Source organism: Protopterus annectens, chromosome 6.part0 (genome assembly GCF_019279795.1).
Source record: "Protopterus annectens isolate FY-2018-M chromosome 6.part0, PAN1.0, whole genome shotgun sequence".
NCBI classification, from domain to species: Eukaryota; Metazoa; Chordata; order Ceratodontiformes; family Protopteridae; genus Protopterus; species Protopterus annectens.
In genome coordinates, this window is record NC_056737.1 from 643,737,053 (window position 1) to 643,759,222 (window position 22,170).

At 37.3% G+C, this 22,170-nt stretch overlaps 1 protein-coding gene across 2 annotated transcripts in view; it reads left to right on the top strand.

Annotated features, from left to right (window-relative positions):
* The window catches only part of LOC122804461 (prostaglandin E2 receptor EP2 subtype-like), a 170,262-nt gene that overhangs the window by 145,438 nt on the left and 2,654 nt on the right, over positions 1 to 22,170 (top strand). The window contains exon 1 of one of the 2 annotated variants that reach the window (XR_006365221.1): positions 11,478 to 11,847. The exons of the other annotated variant lie outside the window; for it this stretch is intronic. The gene's annotated coding sequence lies outside the window, so the exon portion shown is untranslated. Of the gene's footprint in view, positions 1 to 11,477; positions 11,848 to 22,170 lie in introns of those variants that run through there. 2 annotated transcript variants of the gene reach the window in all.

Here is a 22,170-nt window from a genome sequence, read left to right on the forward strand (position 1 = left end):
CGAGTTTGCTACCTTTGCCATAATCATCAAAAAATTCAGTATCATAGCATTCTGCATGGTAGACTGTAGACAGAGCCAACTGCTGTTGGCCAACTCCTCCTTGAGTCTAGACTCAATACGTGATGAAATCTTTCCTAGCTTCTCTTCATGGAGTACTTGAACCAGGAAAGGACATAGAGTCGGAGAATCAGAACCCTCAACTACCTTTCCAGCCCTCTCCATTGCATTATATGATTTGTCTGGTGGTCAAATAGCAAAATACTGCTGCCAGTGCATGCAGCACTGGAATAAGGCAATCATGTAAAAGAATTGCGACTGCAACCAAACCAACCAAGGTATCACGCACGTGGGACTGGCGTGCACGGTCCCAGAAAAAACAGGAACATCAACCAAAAACGGACCAGCACATACAGGATAGTGAAAAATAGATAATATTTATTGCATCGTTGTAGCAACAACCATATTAGCAGTGGTAAAAACCAGTGCTCAAGCAAACCGGTTTCGGCTAATGCTAGCCTTTCTCAATGCCTAATGTCTAATAAGAAAAAGAAAACTTCCACCATGTTAGGTCATTTTTATAGTCACACTCTTAAAGTGATATAACCCATGTGTAAAGTAAATACATTTAGTTTCAATATGCAAAACACATTATGATCCAATGCCAATATCAAACAAAAATATATATACATATCCTACAAAAATATAACATAGTTAGAATATGTAAATATGAATAATTATCTGTACATGTTTAATAATATGTGCAGATAGTATGAAGCAATGAAAATATTGATACCATGCCACTCTGAATATAATACAGATACATATTTAACTGGCATATATTGTTTTTAAACCTGAATAATGCCAGCAATTCAAAGAACCCAAAATAAATAATTCAATCTTTCATTTGCATGGTTACCAACATATTCTGAAAAGATGAAGATGAGATAGAAATAATCAACTCAATATGATGGTTCTAATGTGTTTAGTCCAGGCCTAAAAAGACCCTCTAACCTAATAATCCATCATATTGAGTTGGCATTATTCAGGTTTAAAAACAATATATGCCAGTTAAATATGTATCTGTATTATATTCAGAGTGGCATGGTATCAATATTTTCATTGCTTCATACTATCTGCACATATTATTAAACATGTACAGATAATTATTCATATTTACATATTCTAACTATGTTATATTTTTGTAGGATATGTATATATATTTTTGTTTGATATTGGCATTGGATCATAATGTGTTTTGCATATTGAAACTAAATGTATTTACTTTACACATGGGTTATATCCCTTTAAGAGTGTGACTATAAAAATGACCTAACATGGTGGAAGTTTTCTTTTTCTTATTAGACATTAGGCATTGAGAAAGGCTAGCATTAGCCGAAACCGGTTTGCTTGAGCACTGGTTTTTACCACTGCTAATATGGTTGTTGCTACAACGATGCAATAAATATTATCTATTTTTCACTATCCTGTATGTGCTGGTCCGTTTTTGGTTGATGTTCCTGTTTTTTCTGGGACCATGCACGCCAGTCCCACGTGCGTGATACCTTGGTTGGTTTGGTTGCAGTCGCAAGTCTTCTTTTTCGCGCTGGGGACGCCTGGATTGTTGCTCTACTCCACCAGTCATCTCTTTTTGGATATTGCCTTGTTTGGACATTATCGATACAAGTATAACATTCCATTGTATTATTTCCATGACATTTGTTCTTTTTGAAGCCTTCTGCTTGCCGAGTATTATATTTTTTGTTGGGGCTGTTTCTGGATACGTTTGGTCTTCAGTCAACTTTGGATTATTACTTGTTGGGCCTTTTTTATGGTTGGCAGTTTTACACGGTGATGAGACAACCATGATTTAACATCTTCTGCTATTTGAATATTTTTCGGCAGATTTGTCTACAGAAACTTGTGCTTTCACTATAAGGTACTGTGCGGGACTTATTTATTCTATGAGCTCCGAGGGAGGTCCGCCATTTTGATGGTTTGCAGCCCTCCTATTAATGGACGAACATTTATTGCTGAACATTCTTTATTATTTTTGATTTATGGGACAATTGGGATACATATTTTCATATATTGTGTCTTTTTGATACAATATGATTACAATAACCAATGCAATAAATATATATTTTTTGACTATACATAATATTTAGTCTGAGGGTTTAACATCCACGTATGACTAACGGTATCAAGCACATGTATGGCTGGACTTTATACCTGGGTCAAGTTACATTATTTTGCCCTTTTTTTGAGCCTTTTTTTGAGCCTTTTTTTGAGCCCGCAGAATGGATAAACAGCGATTGCAGTAACTGTTTGGGACTGTCGATTTTATCATAACTGACAGCTTGTGATTCTAGTACAGTGGTTTATTTTCATGCGAGCTCGACATATTTTTAGGCTCTTGGATTGGGAATGGACATTACTTTGGACTTCCAGAATATAAACTGTGCTTTTGTTTAAATCTTGTAAGTTGATTGGGGTTTGTTTTAACTAACCTTGTTGAGCTCAATATGTTCTATATGCCAAGTTTTGGAGTCAAATATGTATCACAATTCACGTTTTTTGAAAATATTGGCTATCAGATTATCACAATATGTTCAATAACAATCATCATTTGGTTTTCATGGTATGTTTCGCTATATTTTTAAGTTAATGTGAAGTTTTCTGATTGTTCATGCCTTATACATTTTCTAATTTACTGTTTGTATGTCAGATATATAGCTATTGATATACAATCGGTTCCTGTTGGCTATATTATATATATGTCTAGGGCAACAGTTGGATTATATTGTGCTTCTTTTGGGACATTACCCGGCATTATAGGTCAGACCATACGCCATCTTTTTTTGGATAAGAGTATTTCATTCCGGGCTTGCATTTTTTGAGGACATCCTCACCAGAATGTGGTCTTATTAATACAATTGAATTGGTTTGGTGTCTGGTTGAGTGTATGAATAAATTACGCCACACTACCTCATTTTTTGACCTATTTACGGTGGCCAATATTTTTGTTGGTGTTAAAATTTTTTTAATATGGGCAATATAAACACTAGATGAGACGAAAGTCGATCTAGTCAGGAATATTTGATTCAGCTTTTTTGACACTTTCAAGTCAGTTATAACGGGTTGTATCCCATATTACATTATATTACTTTATTTAAACCATAATTGGCCTATTTAGGTGGCATATGGTTTTTTTGAGGTTGGATGGTCAAATATTGGCATTAAAGGTACTGGTTGAGACGAATGTCGATCCAGTCACCAACATTTGGGTTGTGGTCTGGTTTGATTCATTATAGGTCAATTCCACTGGGATATACTTTTATTTTTCATTATTTCAGATCTAATGTTGCATTAGATCACTGTTAATTTACCATCTATAGCCAGTATTTTGCTGGTCATTTGATATATTTAATTGGATTGGTCACTTATAGTAATAGGGCTTGTAATAATAGATGGGCAGTGTTGGTGCCTTGACTACAACAATCCAGACATCTTTAAACACCTTGAATTTTATTTTTATTTTGGATTTTTTCTAAAATAAATATTTTTCCAATCATAAACTACTTCTGTTTGAGGCTGTTTAGAAATTTATAAGTCCCGAGTGTTTTCATTTGGGCTTTGGAACTATTTAAATATGGATTTAAACGAAATTTTACATGGGTTAGCATCTGATAGGGATAATCTTGAGGTGTTTGGCCTGGCCACTAATGCTGGCTCACATATGTCCAATCATACAATAAATGATCAACAGAAATGCAGCTATGTTTTCACAAAACTTGGGAGACAGATGAAGATCTTGTGATCTAATGTGTGGCACATGAAATTGTTCAAAGCTTATCAAGCTAAGGATATAACACCAAGGGGGTTGAGAGTACGCTTACAACCTTTAGTGGCCCATATTGATAACGAGTTATCCAAAGACTGGGCTGAAGCACAACATTCATCTTCTATGTTATTTGTAGAATGTCTGTTAAAATATTATGACAGAATTATTACTGCCAATCTTTCAGATATTCAAAGTTTGTGTGTGGAGGCTGAACAATTTAATAAGCAAGAGTTTTATTCTCAGCATGTTTCAGATTTGGCTAAGGATTTGTCTATTCTTGAAAAACAATTGATGAAACGTAAGATCAACAAATTTCAGCGTGACCTTATGGACTATGAAAAAGGGAAACCTTTTATTAGTCAGAAAACAGTTAGATTTAGTGAACAAAAAACTACTCAGAGGGGTAACAATAATAAAAAAAGACCGAGGTCTATTCTTAGACATCAAAATATCTCTTCAGATTTTACTTCCGAAGAGGAAACTTCTTCGGCTACTGATGGAGAAGTGTCTTCACACCAGGCGTCCCCAGTAGCCAAAAGAAGACAGATGCCCCCTTTAGATCAAAGGGTAGGGGGGGGCAGAAAACACAGATCTAGGTTTAAACACACCAACCTTACAAAATCTGTTGAAACAAATGATAAAGTAATCAATAATGTTTACAATATTTCTTCGACTGTTCTCTCACCAGTCCAGATCACACTTCTAAATAAAGGATTGAATTTTGTCCCAAGTTCTGTGGTTTCCGAAAATGATTTATTAAATGATGTTAATGATTTTTGTAGACTACTAAACCTCAAAATATTTTTTTCAGACAATGATGGTTCTCAAAGACCAACTGAATTTAGATTTGGAAAATCTTCTTTTGTTCCTCCGATGAACAAACATGTTTCCATTTTCAGGGAATGTATTATGAAAGAGCTACACTTTGCGAATGTGTATCAACCACAATTTAACAATTTATCTCCTATGGAAAGACAGGCTTTGTTGGAGCTTAAAAATAATAATCAGTTAGTTATCACCATGGCCGATAAGGGGGGTGCCATTGTGGTTATGGACCATCAGGCTTACATCAATGAGGCTTTACGACAACTATCAGATTCTAGCTATTATAGGGAGTTAAATGTGGATCCCACTCCATGGTTTAAGGAAGAAATTGATAGGTTTTTGGAAGTGTCAATCAACCAGGGGGTAATCACTGAACAGCTAGCTAATCAGTTGCAGGTGGAGGAACCCATTCCACAATACCTGTATTTGTTACCTAAAATACACAAGGATGCTCATAACCCCCCAGGCAGGCCCATTGTATCTGGGCGTGGATCTTTAACTGAACCTCTATCAGCCTTCCTTACACAATATTTAAAACCATTGTTGACCCATATTAGATCACGCATTCAGGATACAACGGAATTCCTGAATATTGTAAATGATTCACAGTTAGAATCTTCTTGGTGGTTGTGTACTCTTGATGTAGCCTCATTATATACCAGTATACCACATGAATTAGGCATCTTAGCTGTTTCCTATTGGCTGTATAAATCTAATTTATACTCAACTGAATTCAACAACTTTCTGACCAAACTTACGGAATTTGTATTGTGCAAAAACATCTTTTACTATAATGGCAAAGCCTATTGGCAAATTAATGGAACAGCAATGGGGGCTTCGTTTGCCCCCATATATGCGGATCTTTTCACGGGCTATTTTGAGGCCACTTATATATATGATACAGAACACAATACATTTCTTCCATATTTAGATATTTGGAGGAGATATCTGGACGATTGTTGGATGGTGTGGCGTGGCAACAAGGAACAACTATCTAATTTTGTGAACTATCTCAATGATAATTCTTTTGGGATTAAATTTACAGCTAATATTGAACATGTAAGCATTGTGTTTTTGGATGTTCTGGTTACTAGGCTTGAGGATAATACCTTAGCTACGTCTGTTCATAGGAAATTTCCTCAGTACAACACTCTGTTACATGCTGATAGCTGTCATCCACGCCACATCATCCAGAACATTCCCAAATCTCAATTTATGAGAATGAAAAGGATATGCTCTTCTCCACAGGATTGTTCTCTTTTTTGTAATGATTTATCAAACAGATTTGTTGATCGTGGATATAAAATATATAATATTTCCAAATCTTTGAAGACTATCAACAATTTATCACGTTTGGAATTATTGCAATATAAATCTAAGCACAAGACTCAATCTGGCTTACAGAACAACTCTGTTTTGAGGTTAGTAACCACATATGGGGCCAATACCAACCGCTTCATTGAGATAATCAATCAACATTGGGATATATTACGATCACATGAAGTTTTGAACCGTATATTACCTGAGCAATGTTCTTTTTCCTACCGTAGAGGTAGGAACTTAAACTCTTTCTTTACTCATTACAAGAGATACACTCCACACACTTCTTTACAAACTACTTTAGGGGGTGAAATACTTAAAGGTAGCTTTCCATGTGGCCATTGTTCTTTTTGCAAATATATGCACAAAACTAGTGAATTTTCCAGCAAAATACATCTCAGGTTTTGATATCAGGATATTTGCTAATTGCAGTTCTGATTGGGCCATATATTTGGCCACTTGTAATTGTTCTGCATTTTACATTGGACAGACCTCCAGGTCTGTCAAACTGAGAATATGTGAACACATGAGTGCCATCAGGAATAGACGCACTACTAATGCTTTATATAAACATACCCTGGAACACCCTTCAGCTACCTTTACATTTGTCATTATAGATAGAATCATTTTACATCGTAAATTTAAAGCAGGATGGCATCAGAAACTTAATGATATGGAGAACAAATGGATTATTAGGTTAGGGGATCTTTTTAGGCCTGGACTAAACATATTAGAACCATCATATTGAGTTGATTATTTCTATCTCATCTTCATCTTTTCAGAATATGTTGGTAACCATGCAAATGAAAGATTGAATTATTTATTTTGGGTTCTTTGAATTGCTGGCATTATTCAGGTTTAAAAACAATATATGCCAGTTAAATATGTATCTGTATTATATTCAGAGTGGCATGGTATCAATATTTTCATTGCTTCATACTATCTGCACATATTATTAAACATGTACAGATAATTATTCATATTTACATATTCTAACTATATTATATTTTTGTAGGATATGTACATATATTTTTGTTTGATATTGGCATTGGATCATAATGTGTTTTGCATATTGAAACTAAATGTATTTACTTTACACATGGGTTATATCCCTTTAAGAGTGCGACTATAAAAATGACCTAACATGGTGGAAGTTTTCTTTTTCTTATTAGACATTAGGCATTGAGAAAGGCTAGCATTAGCCGAAACCAGTCTGCTTGAGCACTGGTTTTTGCCACTGCTAATATGGTTGTTGCTACAACGATGCAATAAATATTATCTATTTTTCACTATCCTGTATGTGCTGGTCCGTTTTTGGTTGATAATCATGTAAAAGAATGCCTAAGATGACTGATCAGGATTTCACTTCACTCACTGATAGACAAAGGATTTCAACCTTCTTGAACACAGACCTCTCAGCTGTACAGATTATTGAAAAGTGTCCAGATTTTTCTCTTTTATTTTTGATCTGCTCCTCATAAAATATGTGGTTTTGTGGCAAATCATTGAGGATTGAAGCCATTACATAAAGACAGACATTTGAGTTTCAGGCTTCATATCCTTCATAAAATGCATGATAATGCAAAACCTATTATTCTAGAAAATACCTATGTTTATGGGAGCAGTAATTAAAATTTCCTTGATTTTGGGCCTTTGTCCCATCCCCCCCCCCCCACCACTTGGCTATGTCCAGGTTTATTGTGCTAAGAGGTTGGGAGGTATGCTTGGGAATCACCGCAGCTGATTTCAAATGCTATTAGGCTATATTAATGGCAAAAAATGATGGGTTCCAACTGGGCAATGATGTAAGGCTCATTTTCCGTCTCCCCCAAGATACTCATTGAAACACTTCTGGGGGAAAGAATGTAGCCAAGCAGTAGTCCATAGTGGTGTTCTTAAACCTAAAAGTTTTGATAAAGAAGGGATTATCCAGAGGGGTTCAGTATGGGAAGAACTCATTCTTAGTTTCCATAATAAAAGTCTCTGGGTTATCAAGGTTTAATAGGAGGTGAAGGGTGAGGGAGAGGTCAGTCTGCTCCAGCTCCAGGACGGAACATGCTCATGCACAGATGATGTGTAAGGTCATAGATGCAGTGGGCGCATGCTATGTGTTGAGTGACAGAGAGCCTGCACTTCAGATGCAATTACCAGGAAATATCAAGGACTTGAGAAACCTCCAGATAAACCTGTGCTGGAATAAAGCCATGTTCCCTATGGATGCATTTCTACATGTCTGTGGGCAAGTTCCAACCAAAATTCAGAGATCTGTTTGAAATCTAGAACTACAGTTTCATACCTAACATGAGAAAACTGTCCATTACTCAGGGTGGGTCATTTTTGATCCCTGTTGAACATGAGGTGAGGTGCAACCTAGCTATAAGCTTCCGCATTCTGGAATATAAACTCTAAATCTTGGCCAGCTGACTTGAGGGGCATCTCCCTGGTATTAATTGATTGATTGTTCAAAGTATAGGCAGCATCTGTACTTATGGGTATACCCCCCCCCAAGGTGGTTAACAGGAATTGGCCTGTCCAAGCCTCTCATCATCAGCTGAAGAGGAAGCTGTGTGTGAGTTCAAGCCCTTACCATTTCAGAGCAAAGTTATAACCCTCCGAGACAAGAGGGCCATTTCAATGGCAGGAATCTCCAAAAAGGTGTTACTAGTGTGAACACCTGCAGCTGTACACAGGGCATTACTATTAACCTGTTCTGAAAATGTTCAACTGTCACATTGTTCCAGTTAGTAAACAGACCAGCAGCTTCCTCCATCGGTGTCTGTGGGGGAGACGGGGCTGTATTACCAGCACTTTTGACAATGCTTTACACTGTGTGTCTCTCAGGCATCATATATTTAGCTATTTGTTTTTATTTGTTTAAGTTTGTTTACTGGGGTAGTGCTCTGATCTCAGTATTGTTTGTTTGCTAGTTTATTTAATATTTGTCAACCTAGTATGTGGGCTCCCCTAATAACCTTTTCAGTCATTACTCAAAACCTGAAGGCATACATTTGCAATTTATACAGAGTATTGACCTATTCTATAATGTTTACAAATTAGACAGTCTAACTCATGACTTGGCATACATTATTCAGAAAATAAGCAGAATCATACAAAATTTGAGGGTGAGCAAAAACATACAAAGTTCAGTGAAGTAAATGCTCTAATACATATGGGAAGCTACAAAATATATTAATTATAAAATCTGTAAAATATGTTTATTGTGATTTCACTGTAAAAAGCTGACTCCCAACCACCCCCAAGCTGGTAACTACAGGATTGTTATTTGAAAATGCCAGCAGTAAAGTATAAGAACAAATACAGCAGAGGTAGTACAGAAGGAAAAAGAAGTATAGCTGAATGAAAGGTTGGAGGCAGGTCAGAAGCATCTATAATACCGCAGTTCTGTTATGTGATCAAAGGCGGTTTTCTAATGAGAGATGGGGAAGGTTGATTAGAAATGTCTAAGGCAGTGAGTTACAAATTATAGGCACAATTATGACAAAAGTTGTTTCTGTGGTACTGTAACGGGGGCAGGAGGCATGTAGAGGAGTAGTAGTCTGACAGTTTTTTTTCATTCTCAATGGGTAGCGTGACCCATCATCTTTGCTCAAGAATTCTGAACAAAGTCAGAAAGAAAATGTCCAAAATTCAGGGATGACTTGTAATTAGCACTCTAATTCACCTAGTAAGCTAATAGAACAACACATTTTCCATCAAAATTCGTTTTCAGAAGAACACAGAATTTGTAACTCTAATGTCTGGCATTATTGACTGACTGTAGTTTACAATGATTTACCAGAAAATCAAAAGTTTTGAAGCTGTACAACAAAATAATAAAGCAAAAATCAGGGATGTTCTGCAAAATAATGGGCAGCTGAGAGGGCTATGGTGTTTAGTGATGTGTGGAGTAAGATAAGTGACATGACAGGAATACAGAAATCAAGAAAAAGAAATTTGTAGATGGAATTAAATAGAAGGTATTCTTTGTAAAAATATTAGGGTATTAATGATGTTGCCACCACAACAATAAAGTCAGAAGAAATTGAAATTACAAAACGTGTCTGTAAAACCCATATAGCTTAATTATAGATCTTTGGTATTTATCAGCATAGCTTTCACATGAGAATAAAACAATATACCCAAAGCAAAAAATACATAGATAAAAATGTAAGAACAGCCAATACAAAAATAAAATCACTTAAATAACTAAAGCAACATTAACAAACCAAATATCTGCAGTCACACTCAATATAGAAACACTTAGGTTTCAAAGTGTCATATTAAAAAAAAAATCTTTCTGTGTACAAAAGGAAATATTTAATATGCCACCACTAATATCAGAAGTTATTTTTTCTAATATGGTAGTTTAAAGATCGCTAGTATAGCAACAATAAACTTATCTTGTATTATGTTCCTGAGATGCTGTTTGCAGGCTAACCTTCAATTTTCTAGTAATACTTATGTAAAAAAAAATGCAGGTACATATCAGATTGTACACACCACACCACACCTGATTCTGTGTCACAGGTATATTGACATAAAAGGGGGACATTGCTTCTGACTGTCACATCTGGCCAAGGAAGGAGTATTTCAGTAAGTTCCTTTCATGTATAATGAAGTGCAGGTATAGACATTAATGTGAGATTTCTTATTAATTTGCTCTCCAATCCACTTTGTGCTTAAATAGTTATTTCCTTTCTTGTGATAATGAATACAATATTGTTTGCTTTGCATATCCTGTTTTATATGTCTCTGAGCAGTTAGTCCTAAAGACATGTTTATACATGCCACATATTTGGAATCTCTTTTTTCTCTGCCAAAATGAATATTTTCCACCTAAGCCACAGGGCACTCTGCCAAATGTCGGATCTTCCAAGTAACTGTCAGATAATATTTGTATTTCATTTCATAATTCTCTTCTTAAATAAACACACATAACCTAAAAAAATGAAGTTTTACGACATTTAACATTCTCTGCTGACCATGAAGAATTCCCCAAAAAGCCACACCTCAGCTGTTTATAAAAATGTACTATAGTCTGAGAACTTACATGCACAGTAACATATACACACACACACACACACACACACACACACACACACACACACACACACACGTGTCAGTTTGCAGTCTAAGACTGATGCTTTTCCCTGGTTTGCAGCTTGCAACCTCCAGATGCTTTCTCTCTCTCACTCTCTCCTTTCCTGACAGTCATTCAGAAGAATTAAGCAGAGGCTTGAATTAGTGAGTTCTCAGAATAAGTGTTTTATCTCCTGAATGCACGTGCCATACAAGCATGCCTCCCAACCGTACCGAATTATTGTTTTTTACCGAGTTTTAGGGTGCAAATAATGGGGTGCACAATTCCAGAGTGGCACCCCTGCATTTCTGAAATTTTTCCAGCTTTTCCCAGCTTTTTTTTTTTTTTTCACGCTTTCTGACTTGATGTCATTGCATGCGTGATGACGTCAGTTCCGATTGAGCTCAAGGACTAGCTGGCTTTGTTTTGAAATTCCTTTTGTAACAGCTCATAGTATTTTCTGACGGACTGAAAAACCTTTGTGTTTTCTCACTAAAATCACTAGGCCTTTCTTCAGATAGTCTCACAGAGAGATAAATCTCCACAGGGATAATCAAAAACTTAGCTCCTTCAGAGTCTGAATCACAAATCTGAGAAGAAAGCCCTGCATCTTTGGCTGATGCAAACGGCTAGCCTACTGTGGTGGCAAAGGCTGTTTGCTTATTTTTTTCTTTTTGTGGCTGGAAGAAGGACCATCGGTGGGACACGCAGTTTGTTCAATGGTCAAGTTGAAAATTATGCCTCTTTCTCGTGGGAAACAAGCTGCAAAAGCCAGTAAAAGGTTAGTCTTTAAAAAAAACATAGTAAAGAGCATTTGAAAACACTTAGACAGTCCCAAAAGCAAAATAAACATAATTTTTCCACAGAAAAAATGTTTGTTAAATATTTTAAACAACTTTCAGACTGACAGGAAAAAGTGCTCCCATTTAAAAGTGCAATACAGTCTCGTGACAGTCCATTAAAATGCAAACTCCTACCTTTAAAATAACTTTCCTGAACAAGAAAGTGTTATCAAGCAAACATTTTTTAAAAAGAAAGCTTTTTTTCCCCAAATAAAACTTATTTGCACAGCAAAGAACATCACAGACCAGCCTTTCATCCTTGAAACCCTCAGATGAGCACACACTTCAGTGGCAGGAAAGCTCTCAAAGGCTTGGCTCCCAAGCTTCTCCTTTTAGTCAGTTCAGCTCGAGATTACTAACAGTTTGCACATGTGAAAGGTGCCTTGAAGCTGTATGGCTATTATTTCCTTGTAGCAGGGGCGGCTCGTGCTATAGGACTGCAGCCCCCCCACCTGTAGAAAGAAAGAAGAAAAGAAAAAAAATAACGAGTCCCAGAACCAGAACTCCACGCGTGCATGCTTGGAGCTCCTGGTACTTACAGAACTCCAGACTGCTGTGTTAGGCCGTCCGGATAGAGGAGAAAGGCATCTCTGCCCTGCAGCTCAGAAGTCTGTGCAGTGATGACCGTACAGAATGGAAGGACACCGGACTGCATCACTCGCAGGCTGGAGCCTCCAGCCTACTCACACTGGGAAACCATCCGGCCAGGAGAACTGGAAACCAGCCATTAGCTAGCATGGGTAAGGAGAGGATTCAGGACTGCTGCTACTGAGGAGGAGACTGCCTAGTGGATTCAGGACTGCTGCTACAGAGGAGACTGGATTCAGTGTGTGTGTGTGTGTGTGTGTGTGTGTGTGTGTGTGTGTGTGTGTGTGTGTGTGTGTGTGTGTGTGTGTGTGTGTGTGTGTGTGTACTGGTGACTAGAGAGAACACATGGTGGTAGGTAGAGAATACTCCGGCTTGAAACCTGTACCTTGGGTGCAGCTGGCAAGGGTCTGAATTCCCTACCCACCACCATTTGTAAAATAAAATTGCAGATTTTTGCCTCATATTTGTTCTGTTCCTCATAAAAGCTGTGATTTCTGTATGTTTGTTTTTCCTTGCAAAGTCAGTAGTGCAGTGGTGCACTGGTAACATTGTTGCTTGACAGCTACAGGTTCTCTGCTTTGATTCTTGGCTGGGGTGCCTTCTGTGTGGAGTCTGCATGTCCTCCCATCTTACAAATATGTGTGTCTGGAGTGTTTCTCCCTACTCTGCTGAAAATTGGCTTTTGTTCCAAGTCAGACTTTCCTGTTTAACAAATGCTAAATAAAAATAACAGGCATTTGAATTTCAGACTTCATATTCTTCAGAAAGTACATGGTAACACAAAACCTTTTATTCTAGCAAATTTCTAAGTTTATAACATGGATATTTGAAATTTGTCCCTATTTCTGGGACTGTATTCCCCAATTATTGGCTTGTCCAGGTTTTTTGTGCCAAGGTTGAGAACTATGGTGAGAACTGAATTCACTGAATATGTTTGGGGGCTGTATTCCCCCCATTACTGGCTTTGTTCAAGTGTTTTGTGCTAAGAGTTTGACAGCTATGGTGAGAACTGAATTCACTAAATGGTAGCTATTTAAGTTTCAGTCTTCCTCTTTCACAAAAGAGCTGATTTGGCATAGTGGTATTTTACTCTGACTGTTTTGCACAGGGTCCCCTGGGTTCAAGACTTGGCAGTAAAATGTATGGTGGTAACACAGTATTTTATTCTAGCAAGTATGAAACATTATACAAGCAATGTTTAAAAAGTGTCCCTGGTTTTGGGGCTTTTGCCCCTCCCCCAATAAATTTTGGCTTTTTACAGATTTCTTGTGCTGCAAAGTTCAGAGAAACAGTTGAGTGTCGAGTAGATTTTACAAGGAGCTGAGAGCTGCAGGGGAACAAAAGTTTAGTGCTGCTTATGCTGAGTCTGCTTGCATTAATAGCACAACAGGTAGTGTACTTACTTTTGATGCAGAAGGCTGTGGGTTCTACTCCCACAGTAGGTAGATGCATTGCTGATACTATACTGTGTTGTAAAGGGGGTGGATGCTGCAGTCCTTTTTGATGAAGATCCCTAGTAACTATGAACCTGTTATCAGTTTGCCATCCATTCCCTTTTGCGATATTACTAGCTTATCATTTTTTTTATGCAACATAGGCAATTTATTCCTCAAGGGCAACAGGCACTTTATTTGTAGATGAAACAATGACATATAAAGTTGCTTGCTAGCAGCAGCCTCTTCATTAGTTACAGATTTCTTTAATGTGGAATTATTTAAATGACTTTTACTTTTTCAGAGATTGTGTATATTTACTGATATTGGTGGACTGTAGAAGTTTGAGTAGACTTTCATGATGGAAATGTTTTGAATTGAGCAGTTTTGTCATTATTGGTGCATGCATTTTGTTTCATTGTTTACTGGAAAAATGTTCAAAACAAATTTAAAATGCCCTCTAACAACTGTACTGTATTGTACAAGGAATCTAATTTAATACAGTCAGGAAGGTGTATCAAAGAGCATGTGTGTGTTTCATGCTCAAGGGGCCTGATTTGAAAACAGCCCAAAGTTAATCTTTATCTGCCACTGGCAAAATGTATTTTCTCTGAATGTGGGTTTCAATGCTGTTTCAATGAATGTGAGTTTCAAGGGCAGAGAAGTTTTAATGCTAAGTCTGTTTTCATTGTGAGACAGCATTGCTTTGTTTAACAGATATCTATTAGGGTTTGTGCTGTAAAATGCAAAATAAGACTTTCAAATGAAATACAAATCATTGCAGAAGTAAAGCAGCATGCACATTACAGTGTTTATGGTAAATTGGGCGAAATAACCAAGGAATGGGACACTGGAATGGCTGCAGGGGGGAGGCTCCATTCGACTATGATTTTGTGAGGGGGGGGGGGACAGCAAACTCAGACAGCCCCAGCTGAACTATACCTCTCAACTGTCCAGATTTTTGCAGAATTAATAGATTTTTGCTTCTTATTTTTGGTTTGTTCCACACAAAATTTGTGGTTTTCTGGCAAATCATTTAGGAATGAAATCACTAAATAATGATAGACATTGAGTTTCAGACATCATAACCTTCAGAAAATTGCATGCTAAAGCAAGACCTGTTATTCTATCAACTGTCTTAAGTTTATACAAGAGCAGTTTTTAGTACTGTTTGTATGTTCCCCCAATATATTTGGCCTTGTCCAGATTTCCTGCATTAAGAGGTTGAGAGGTATGTGCAAATAAATCGCTTTATAGAATTAGGAATATCCAAACCTCTCAACTGTCTCCAATTTTGGCTCAAAATGTTGCTCTCCCCCTAATAATCCCTCCGCATCCGGAAAATGGCAATTTTGGAAGAAAACGTGGAGGGTTTACAATTATAAATAACTGTAATGATCAGAGTTATAGATTACTTTTATTTCAGAAATGCATGTAGATGGTCTTATTTTGTCAGCTGCTCAAGTTAGCAGTACTAATATTAAAAAGGTGTCCCTTTCTTGACAGGTTCCCAGCTGTATTGTGTAGCAATTGCATATTTTTGCATCACATCTGTGGCCTGTTTTTCATAAAATTGTGGTTTTCTGGCAAATTAGTGGCAAATCGTTAAAGATTAGTTAGAAAATAATGGCAGACGTTTGAGTTTCAGATTTCATATCCTTCAGAAAATTCATACTAATGCAAGACCTAAGTTTATAAGAGCAATATTTAAAAATTGTCCTTATTTTTGGGCCTGTGTCCCACTTCTATGTACGGCTTTGTCCAGATTTCTTGCTCTGAGGTTGAGACGTATGAGTGTCAGAGCCATCACCATCAGCCAGAGGCATTTCAAATTGTGACATACTTGTTGCACCCCACTCCCCATTGTAGTGGCTCTGGATGTGTCCAAGCAAGGCAAGGAGAAGTTATGCACTGTAACTGTGCAGAGTATTCCCCCATCCAAGGTAGACCGCGGCTTTTCATCTGTCCTTGATTTTGCAGAATGTTCTGTTTTTCTGTCATATTTTTACACTGTTGATTTATGCTTCTTATTATTTAGAAAATGCATGCTGTAGCAGTGCCCTGTTGCTCTGTGTTTAAGTAGCAATGCTTTAATGACCATCAGGTAAGCTTGTCAGAGATTGTAAGATGCAAGTAAGCTTTAATAAGCATACTGTTAAAAAATTACCAACAGTGAAAGCCTTTTCATTGTTGCCATGCATAGAATATTTACATAACTAGATAACATATAAGCCTTAGGTATTGAAATGCATATGACAGTATCTGTAATAAAGGACAGGATTACGGTATTGTGAAAAAACAGAAGAGCATTGCACCACAAATGCTAAAACCAAGCTGAAACTTCAAACTGAAACTTCACAGAGCATTGTTCACAAATGTAAAGAACAAAATAGCATTACACCACAAATGCTAAAACCAAGATGAAACTTCAAACTGAAACTTCACAGCGCATTTTTCACGAAAAAGCATAAAATGTGAGAAAGAACCCTTCTTGTAAAAATAGACAGACAAGCGATTTTAGCCATTCAAGCCTTCTTCAGATCCGATGAATCATCCGGGTTCCAGTGTTTAAAAATCAGCATCATCCAATAGGGCTGACTCCATGTAATGGAAAGTCACAGCCAACCAAAATAAATCATCTTGTACACACCTCCAAGCTATTTCTGCGAACACTATTCCTTAAAGCTAAAACTCTTTATTATGCAACTAATAAAAATCTTTTATTCCTTTAATGAGAGATAAAAAGTAAAAATAAGTACCAGGTTGGACTGGTTATGAAAAATCATATATTCAAAAGAAGTTTAAAACAGAAAATAAAAACAAATCATTTTCTCCTTCTTTGCCATCCCTTCCGTTCTCATTTAAAAATGGAATCAGTCTAAAACCATATCAAAACAAAAACATTAAGAGTCTATAATTGTTGCAAAAAGGTTTGACAGACAGAGACGGCAACACAGCTCACAAAGAAATAAACTGTATGATTTTTGATAACCAGTCCAACCTGGTTTTAGCGTTTGTGGTGTAACGCTATTTTGTTCTTTACATTCGTGAACAATGCACTGTGAAGTTTCAGTTTGAAGTTTCAGCTTGGTTTTAGTATTTGTGGTGCAACGGTCTTCTGTTTTTTTCACATTTGTTGTTGTTTGCTGAGCGTTCTTTAGTGGAGGTCACTTCTCTTTTTTCTAGGATTACAGTATTTTCAGAAGCTCATTACATTTGTTGGAGACTTGCAGTCATCTTTGCGGGCTTTACCCATAAACTAAACAGAATGCCAATCTATCATGCGTGGTCCATAACTTGTGCAATAATCCTTTAAGCAATTTATCTTGAGCTTGTTTCTTGTTTGCTATACATTTCTGACTTTGATCATGTCTTCCCCATGAAACAAGTAGATAGTTGTCAGGCAGCACGTCCGTTTTGGATAAGAAACATTTTTACAAGTGGGGGTATCACAGAAATTGCTACTTTCAGCATGTTACTTGGTAATTTTATAAAGCTGAATATAAATTTTAATTAGAACTGCAGTGCAAGGAGAAGTGGTTTGAGTTGAGTGCTGCTTGTTTTTTTTTTTTATATACTTGATTTTGACTGGGATTCCAGTAATGTATTTAAAAAGTAATTTATTTTTTCATGTCTCACAACCTTTGTGTTTCTATCTAGATATTAAGTAAGTTGTCATGTAGCCAGTGCATTGAAATATTTTTTTCTTCTACACTTCATTTTGTCTTGATTGGATTCTCGTAATGATGGTTTGGCACCCAGGGCAGTGTATTTAATTAAAGTTCCAGCTGTGGTTTTGAGCATAACTCCACTCCTTTCTAGTTGGTCACACCCTTCCCATTGGCCCCACCCATTCCCCCTTTAATTTGAAGTCACCAGCTGCCACTGCTTTGTAGGATACAGTCCATATAACTCAGAATAATGCAGCAGTGATCAATATGAAGAAAGTTATAACAGCTATACCCCTGTCCCTCACATATTCAGGTGCCCAGTGGTGGGTTAGTATCACATGGGTACATTGCTATATGATGAAATAACAGGAGGGCTTTCTGCACTATATAGCTTTTCAAACCTGAGATTGTAATATTAGCAGCAAGAAATATGGCAGTCGTAACTTTTCCTGTTTTGATACATGCTCTAATCTGTGTTTCATTGTAGCTACTAGACTCATTTGTGTGAATTATGCTAGACTTATAGTGGTTATAATGACAGATATGTCCAGTCTACATTTAGATTTTGAATATGAAGTGGCTACAGCTGTGCAAAAACAAGAATTGTTTGGGTTTTTGGTCCTATGACCCTTATATCATACAGTGGTAATTACATACATACTGTCTCTGAATTTATATTGTACAAACTAGTCTTTGTACTTTGTATTTCTGTATAAGTTGTATAAGTTTAACAATGACTTGTCCTTCCACTAGAGACTCTGTATATTTACACTGTTCATATTATAAACTAATTACTGTATTATAAAAGTACTATTATTGCTGTATGTTTTATTACTGTATGTGGAGCTTTTCTCCCCGGGCCGCTGCTGAAAACTGGCTTCTGGCCCAGTCAGACATTATCCAGTTAATAAATGCAATAAATAAATAAATAAAAATAATTTTCCTACCAAAATATGCATTTGGACCCATAAATTATAAACTGTAATGGAATGTAAGGTACCCACTTGGACTTCATATTAGTTATGAATTCAGGATCATTTTATTGATACAAGGCTGCAGGTTGTATAATCATCACATCAACATAGGTTCGTATTTCATAGTTATTTTCTAAGCATGGAGTCCAGGGTTCACAATTTTCAATCAATTGCTACAAAGTGACTTGCTCAAGGTTACATAGTAAACAAATGAAGGCTGAGGGAATTAAACTCTGTACCACAGGAAGTAGTTTGTTTATAGCTCATAGCTTTAATCCTCTGTGCCAACTCGCAGAGTGGATTACAACCCTGTACCTTCAGCACTAGCACACAGTACTCTATGCCACCACATTTGAATGATATTTATCCTAGTCATTGATCATACTCCATACACATCTAGTTTAAAGCTTGTAAAGTGGTAACTAAATTAAATAATTAAAACATTTTGAATATTTTTGTTGTATAAATATACACTGTTAAAAAAAACAGTTCAGTAATTTTGGATTTAATTGTAAGAGGGAGGACTGAGGAAGTGAAAGATTAGGAATGGTACCAGTACCATGACACAGAAGGATAAAACCCTGACTGTGGCCCAGGTGATCCAAGTTCAGTTACAGGTATTGGCAGGATAGCATGGGCATGCTTTTTTAAAGGGAAAAGTAGGATCTGCCTGTAGATATAGATAAGCACTTTTTTTTTTATAGACAAACATTTTTTGTTACACTTTGCCCTCCGCCTGCTAATGAACAGTTCTCTCCCATCCAATCAACTCATTAATTTCCAATCATTGTTGTAAGGGTCAACCAGGAAGGGCTATTACTGAAGAAATCTTCAAAGGTTGCTCGTGCTTCTGCATTTTTCTTTTATTACCACCTGGGCCCAGCACCTGACCAGTGATGGCCGATGGGTGGGTGAAGTACAATAACCATCAGTGCTCTACCACTTTGCAAGGGACTTGCATTAGTAGGACTGCTCTGTTCACCCACTGAAGGCACTAATGGTTGTTTCTCTGGTCTTAACCAGGGAAATCAACCTGTGCATGTGTGCCCCTGAACATGTTTCCCCATTCTCTATTAGCATGCCATCCTCCCTGCTGGCACTGTCAGGTCTGGAAAATTGTCAGTACTATGTCCCTCTACGCCACTGATGGGGTTAGCCAGAGGCACAATTTGGTGGAGCCAGGGTGTGCCTTCTTGATTGCAAAGCAGGTTAATTAAATAACAGGGAGAGGTGCCTGAGCAAGCTGACTTTGGGGTTTGATACCTCCTCTATGCATGCTCCACCCAGTTAGGGACCTCCTTCCCATAAATGTTTTATCCCATGCATGGTTCCCCTCAAATTATCTGAGTTAGAGTCCCAATTATTCCATTAGGGGTAATATATTTATTTAACATTTGTTTACCGGGAACGTCCGACTTGGAACAAAGCCAATTTTCAGAGGAGGCCCAGAGAGAAACACTCTAGATGAATGTTTTTTGTAACGTGGGAGGGAAACCAGACCACCCAGAGGAAACCCACACAAATGTAGGGAGAACATGCAGACTCTGCACAGAAGGCACCCCAGCTGAGAATCGAACTGGAGAACCTCTTGCTGTGAGGTGACAATGCTACTGCTGCACCACTGCACCTTCCATATAATTATAAATCATGGAAGGGGTAAGACCAATCTATAACCAAATAAAGTAGGGTATTCTGAGCACAAAAAAGAGAAATTAGCTAGGCCTAAAATGGCCCTAAAGGGTAGGTATCCTAGTACTTTACTTACCTATGAACCTATAAAAATTTCCATTCTGCACATGTGATGCTCACCTTTCACTAAAGGAGGAAGTGGCAGTTCTTGAGATCATAGGCCAGGAGACCAGTCTTTCCCAGGAGAGGCGGCCTACTTGCAAGGTAATAGCAAGAGTCAGCCACTTCCCTGGTTTGCCAAAATGTATGCAGGAAAGGAAACTTGTTTTAGGGGATGTAGACCATGACGTCATTGTTTCTCTAAAAAGGGAGTGCCCTTTTGCAGGTTCAAGCAAGATTTGGATGAGACCCCTCCCTTGAATGACTTATGTTGAGACTAACAAAAGAGTCATAGGCAGACTTCAGTCATGAGAGGATCATGTAGAGGGAGGCCAAAATAGATCAATTAAAAATAAAAATATTACTTATGGTGAATAAGCTAATGGTCCATGTCTCTGGAAGATACCACCTGTAAAGAGAAATAACTGAGAATGAGAACACTAGGACTCATCGATAGCTCAATTTATTTGAGTACAGTAATATTTCCCTGAGTCACGGCAGCCTTGCAGCTTGTATACTGAAGGAAAAGCTTGTGGGAGCAACCCCCCCCCCCCACAAAACATAAGGAAGACACAGCCCCCATAAAGAAATGCTTTGCATTACTTTGAGATTTATGGCTTAATTTTGATGAGTTGCATTTTAACAAAACTAGTCTTCTTTGAAATGTCATGAAGCCCTGTGAATGCTTGACCCAAGCTGAGACCATTCTTAACTTACTGTGAGAAGTGTTTGATGGGATAATATGTGATCATTGTAATTACTGTATGTATAAATTTATTATTTTATTAAAGGACATTGACTGTTAAGAAATAAGTTACTATCACTGGGAAATATTTCTACAGACATCTCATTCGCACTATCATGACATGCTGGCATAACTGCGGGCAGAATAAAAAAGCTAAGTTCAAAGTCTGTGTACAGTGGAATGACCAGCTGAGGTTTCTAGGGAATACTACTTAAAAAGGAGAATATGAGGAAGAGACATCAAAGTACCTTTCACATTCAGGGAGCAAAGGATTATGCTATGTTCCACCAGACCACTTCTTTCGAAACTAGAAGTCATCAGATGAAACTAGAGGGTAGATGAGAAGACATTAGATTAGTGGCTACTAACATTGAAGAGTGAGCTTACAGACACACACACACACACATCCTCTGTATGTAAAAGGCCCACAACTACAAAAGATGGCAGTGGTCTGCATTTTGTAACAAGGTGGCATGGTATTAGTGTTAAAAAAACACTTGCATCCATTTTTTTGAGTAGAGTCAAATATTCCTGAGTAGGTGAGTGAAAAGACTAACCAGACACTAAACAGCTCAGGTTAACTATCAATTGATGTGAATCAGTTTGTATTACAAGGGACAGCCTTTTTGTAGCAGTATGTTTAACCTACCCCAAGCTACCAGATGACTCTGAAAAGTGATAGCATGTCATTCATTACTGCATACTCCAAACTACACAGGAGCAATGAAGAAGAAGAACATGGAAAAAAATCCCCACCATGTATAAATAACACACCCAGCTTTGACAACCTGCACACATTTTGTGCTTTCCCAATTCTAGAACCTCATTTGGGGCAGTTGACTACATCCAGCATTGCCTGTTCTGTGGATGCACCAAACATTAAGCCAGAGCATGTATGTCCCAAACGTACTGGATAATGAGGTTAGAACAAGAAAAGATGGAAAAGGGACAACACTAGAAAATAACAACATCAGCCTAAAAACAGTCAGTCAAATTCATAGACTCTAAATGTCAAACACTTTGTGAAAGATAATCTAAAGACAGTTACAGATGAGCAAAGAAA